This window comes from Passer domesticus, chromosome 3 (genome assembly GCF_036417665.1).
Source record: "Passer domesticus isolate bPasDom1 chromosome 3, bPasDom1.hap1, whole genome shotgun sequence".
NCBI lineage: Eukaryota > Metazoa > Chordata > Aves > Passeriformes > Passeridae > Passer > Passer domesticus.
This window is the reverse complement of record NC_087476.1, coordinates 8,966,582-8,972,207: the sequence shown is the minus strand read 5'-3', so window position 1 is coordinate 8,972,207 and position 5,626 is coordinate 8,966,582. Positions and strand designations below refer to the sequence as shown.

At 37.8% G+C, this 5,626-nt stretch overlaps 1 long non-coding RNA gene across 1 annotated transcript; it reads right to left on the bottom strand.

Annotated features, from left to right (window-relative positions):
• Positions 1 to 352: 352 nt before the first annotated feature.
• Positions 353 to 5,319, bottom strand: LOC135297893 (uncharacterized). Its single transcript, XR_010359820.1, has 3 exons — positions 5,232 to 5,319; positions 1,657 to 1,798; positions 353 to 603 (listed from the first exon to the last, which is right to left on the bottom strand). It is a non-coding gene; the product is annotated as an uncharacterized LOC135297893 (long non-coding RNA).
• Between the last annotated feature and the right edge of the window lie 307 nt (positions 5,320 to 5,626).

Genomic DNA, 5,626 nt, shown 5'->3' with positions numbered 1-5,626 from the left:
TAGTACAGTGCTGTGTATGTGCAAATGTTTTACTCTTGATTCTTCATTTCTCTGTCAGTGTCCTGACACTGTGTAAAAATAATTTTTTAGTACTTTCCAGAAGCATCACACTTCATTGCGTACATCACTCATCACTATATATATTTTTAAAGCTGTATAAATTAAAGGAATTTGTTGAAATTCTATGTGCAGACTGATTTTCAATCCTTTTATTTCAGTTTCATATTTTGGAACACTTTTGGAGATATTCACAGGAATGATAAGACTATGAACAGCAAAAAATAAGACTGAGTTATGTTTTCTGACTCTTATTTGACATTAAATCAAATATTCATATGCTCCAATGAAAATGGCTTTTATCTTCTCCTCAAGTTTCATTTCTATAAAATATATAATTAAGGACATTAGTCTGCCACCAGCTGAATGTTGTAAAAGTTTCAGAACTAGACTCTCAGCAGTTTTTATATTTCTAGAAGTTGATTGGTCACAATGTAAAAACTTGGTCTTCTACAATCTGGGTCAATTCACACCAAGATGAAGATACTTGCACCGTTGTCATTTATCAGTGGAGAAAGAAATGCATCACATAAAATGTAGTTTTTCCTAGAGGAAAACAGGTGTAAATCAGTTAAAATGTTTGTCTGGAAACTGGCAGTTTATCACCTAGGTGATGATCCCTTTATATTTTTTACTTTGTAGTGTGAAATATAAAACAATTTCAGATGACAGGATGACAAAATACCATTTTTTTCCCCTGCTGGAATCTTTAACCTTACAGAGATTATGATTCAGATATATTTTACATTTGAGATGAACATCAAGAAATCCCAAATCTCAGCAGCAAGACATTAAATAGCTGCGTGCATTTGGCAGTGGCAGTTTGCCACTAAGCCACACACTGTGGAGGATTCTCCCTGTGCAAAGGAAAAAGCAGCAAAACAGTTTGGAGATGTGGAACAGCTTGCACCCTGCGAAGGGGCACTTATCACACAAACAGTGTGATTTTCCAGCCCAATCTGTTAATTGTGCTCATGCAACTTTCCGGGAGGCTCTGCCGACATGCTGCTTAGATGTACAAAAGTGCTGCTGATCTCAACAACAGTGTCTGTGCTACCCCCAGCTCTCCAAGGGAAGATTGGATCAGATGCACAAACTGGGACAAATAGATACAATTCTGCTGACTTCAGAGTGCTTTGGAGCTGAGGATCTGAGCTAGGCTGTAAAATGCATCCATTTCTTTTGAAACTTTTTTTTTGGTTGTTTCTCATTTTATGCTAAGAGGTTCTTCCTCAGAATGTGCTGTGTTTGGTCTTTTTTAAAACATGCTGTTCAATTCAAGCAAGATTTTCAAAATCAGTAATAACTGCAGAATAATCTATTTTATACTTTTGGAACAGAAAACCATTTAATGATTCCCAGTCATTCTGCACTTTCTGGCATATCTTTGGCAATCACTGAACAGATTGAGACAGATTATAAATCCAAATTCCACCTTGTCATTGGGTGTGGACTTTGATAAATCTGTTCTGTTTCAAGCCTCTGAATGGTAGCTCCTGGTAAATTGTGAGGGCTGGCTTTAGACCAGCCACATTCCATTACCTGTCAGTATATTCTATTCTAAATTATTTTTCTCTGCAGATAAAAAATATATCTCACCAGAATTGATTATTTCCTTTGGCCAACAGCCATACGCAGCTGGGTCTATACATTGGCTTTGATGACAATGGTAGCACATTAACACTGTGGCCTTCATCTTATTTTTTACTCTTACAATTCTCTTAATGAAAATTAATAGTACCTGCAAGAAAGATAAAGAACATCAGAATAATTTTGGAAGGAAGAAACATGCATTAATTCATCTCTTCATGAAGGACTGGCAAACTAGCATCTGTCTCTTAGTGAGCCAATATTTATTCAATTTTAGGTTCTGATTAATTTAGCAGTATTTAGAACTCAGTGATTTTTAAATTGATGTTTTAAGACTGAGAAGTTTGCATTTGTAAAACAAAACCATAAGGCTCAGCCCAGATTTTGTCTTCAAAACTTAGTAAAATTGGTACAAGAGTTCTATGAAAGAGTTTCTCAGAAATACAACCTAACATATTTATCTGTAACTCATTTAGGTAATGGGAGGATAAGTCAGCATTCAGTCATTAGTTGTGGTATGGTTGCATAACTCAGATCAAGAGTACATTAGCAGTGCTATTTAAGAAATACTTCAGAGATTGCCTTTTCTTAAACCTCAAATTAGCTCACAAGGTGGGATTTATTCCACTCTCACTCAGACAGGTAAAAATGAATGTCCAGTATAAATGTTCATCAAAAATATTCATGCAATAAAGGGAAAAGTAACTTCAGAAATCCCGTTTAGAATACAAGGATTCATCTCCCAAAGTCACCTATTTTCATTCACTGGCTAGTGAGGGTGCCAGGCAAAGTAGTTTATATGTGTAAGACTTGAATCTAGCAAAAGTTAGGTGATGTGAATCCAGCTTTAAAGAGAGTTCCTTTAATGGTAGTATTTATACAGCTAAAAAGAAAATAATGAAAAAATCAAAAATGAAACCTTTCAGAGGGTTTGTCAATTTGCCTGGAAAGATCAGACTATGGAAGCAATTGTCAGAGGACTGAACATAAATATCAAGGGGAATTAAATGAAAGCAGCAGATCCTGTCACTTTACCTTTTCATTCTGCAGTCACTCTAAGATTCATGTGTATTAAAAATAAAAATAGGCATTGCAGGAAAATCAGAAATTTCCTTCCTAAAATAGTTTAATGTTTCCAGCTAATGGACTAAGGCCTACATGAGTATAGACATGTCAGAGAGCATATCAATGTATTTCAAGATTAGATTAGAAACAGACTGGACTGCAAATCTCTGCTGTGTTTTTTATAGAAAAATTAGCATAAAGCTGTCTTTGCATGTGACTGGGACAATGTGGAATAATTCAAACTGATATGAAGAGTAAAAACATATAAAGGAACAAAAAAAAAATCTAGCTTTCTTTCTTTTTCATGAAGTGTGACAAGACCTCTATGATCTCTCTTAAAGCTCATGTCAATTCTAGTTTAGCAATATTATAAGGGAAACTGCTAATCCCATTCACAAAGTAAAAGTGTAATGCAAACTGCATTTTTCTTCACTGTAACTCATAGAAACATAGCTGAGAAGACTTTCCACCACCAAAGGAGGGATTGAAAAACTGAAATTAGAAATGATTACTAGCAACATATTAGCAACCTTTTTGTAATGATAAGCTGAGTAAGAACAAGAAGCAAAATGTACAATATGTCTGTAACTGCTTTTCTTGGCAGCATTATAGCATGATGATGAAAGCATAAAGCAGGTGATGCTCACTGAGAGCTAGGTAGCTCAGTAGCAGGTAAAATACTGAATGTGGAATTCTATTCATAAGTCAATGATGTTCCATTATAATAAATAGATTTTGGGTTGGGACTCAAGAGTTGTTATGAAGAACATAACTGAAAAGTAATGTATCACAGATGTAATAATGGCTTTGTTCAGTAAGCTGGTTTTGCAGTAGCTACCATTGAACATCTTTTTACTATACATCATTATTTTGTGAACAAAATATTCATCTATTTCTGATGAATGGCACCTTGTGCTATTAATTTCTCTGAGACTTGCATAATAGATGAAGACTCAGTTATAGTAATAATATGATTTATATTTTTACATGAAATTGCTCCACATAGGAAGGGGAATTATCTCAAATGGTAGAGTGCTCACTTAGCAGGATACGTCTTCATTCTCCAAACTTTTTGGGGAATGTGAGGCTGGAGATCAGCACCATGGAAAAGGACCTCGGGGTCCTGGTTGTTGCAAGCTGAATGTGAACCAGCAGTGCCCTGGCAGGCAGGAGGGCCAACCCTGCCTTGGGGGCATCAGGGACAGCATGGCCAGCCAGGCAGGGGAGGAGATTGTCCTGCTCTGCTCTGCACTGGGGCAGCCTCACCTCGAGTCCTGGAGGCTGTTTTGGGTGCCACAAGACAAGAAAGGCTTTCAGCCATTAGAGAGCCTCCAAAGGAGGGCCACAAAGATGGTGACGGGCCTTGAGGGGGAAGCTGTTTGAGGAGTGACTGAGGACACTTGGTCTGTTCAGCCTGGAGGAGACTGAGGGCAGACCTCACTGCAGTCACAGCTTCTTGTGAGGGGAAGAGGAGGGGCAGGCATTGATCTCTGCTCTGTGGTGACAGTGACAGGACCCGAGGGAATGGTCTGAAGTTGTGTCAGAGACAGTTTAGGTTGGATATCAGGAAAAAGGTTCTTCACCAGAGGGTTGCTGGTCACTGGAACAGGCTGTATGGGGAAGTGGTCACAGCTCCAAGAATGACAGAGTTCAAGGAGTGTTTGGGCAACACTCTCAGGCACACGGAGTTCTTGGGGATGGTCCTGTGAATAACCAAGAGTTGGGCTCGATGATCCTTGTGGGTCTCTTCCGAATCAGGACATTCAAGGATTCTATGGTTCACATAAAAATGGTGCAATACTGGCAGCATTGCAGATGCTGAAGACATCGTTTGGGTTTGGGATCTCTCGCATTAATTTCTATTATCAGGTACTAAATATAACTCTTTCAAAAAGTCTAAATAAATGTAAGGTTTAATAAAAAAATGTACACAGGAATATAAGCACTTTATTACTGTAGAACAAAACTGTTGCATGTTCTATGAATACTATCATAGCAAGTGAAGTGCAAAGAACTCAAATCCATTTGGCCAAAGACCAGCATTGTTAAATGCCTCCAAGGCCCACCAATGTGACAATGTGCCTTTCCAAACAGAAGTATGATTTTCAGGAAAACCCTAGGCAGGTGATTCTGTGAATATGTCATTATTTCCAGGTGAGTTTTTCATAAGGGAATGTAACAAGCATTTGAGGGCACATATCTCTATAAAGCACATAAATATTTATCTGAAAAATAATGGGAAGACAAATTTACTTGTTCATGAGGTTTTGAAATAAGCTTAACTCGCCTGTGTGGCTTCCAAAAATGTTGTTTGTGGTTCAAGGAAGGAAATTATTATTTTATTCAGAGTTATAGTGGGGAAAAGATTTGGAATCCAAGGTTACATTATTTCTCATTAACATGTATAGAGTTTTCAAGATTTCTAAAAAACCAGTCTTAATTACCCAGAATGATGAATGAATGTTAGCATCGTAGGCAATCAGGTAATCCCAGCCATACATACTTCTTTCAGCACTTACAGAACTCTTACAAATCCACTTGCAGGATGCCAGCTCAAACATGAGTGGCTGATGCAGTGCAGATCCATGTAAGTAGTGCCTGAAGTCAGTGGTGAAGCACGATATCTGTCAGTACCATGAGCTGTAAGTGAGAAAATGCCATGAAATGCAAGTGAGAACTGTGCAAAAGCCCAGTCTGAAGACAGCACCCATCACTCTATCAGAGAGTGAAATGGTAAGAGGTCTTGGTCGGTTATAAGTGTATAGAACATTCTCCAGGTGACTTGTTTCAGAATGTAAACTAAAAAAAAAAAATTCAGAGTAAGTCTGCACCTCACATATGGTATGACATGAACAAACAGCTTAGATGGCTCAGGTTGTGTGAAACAGAATGATAAGTACCTGCCTCACTTCTG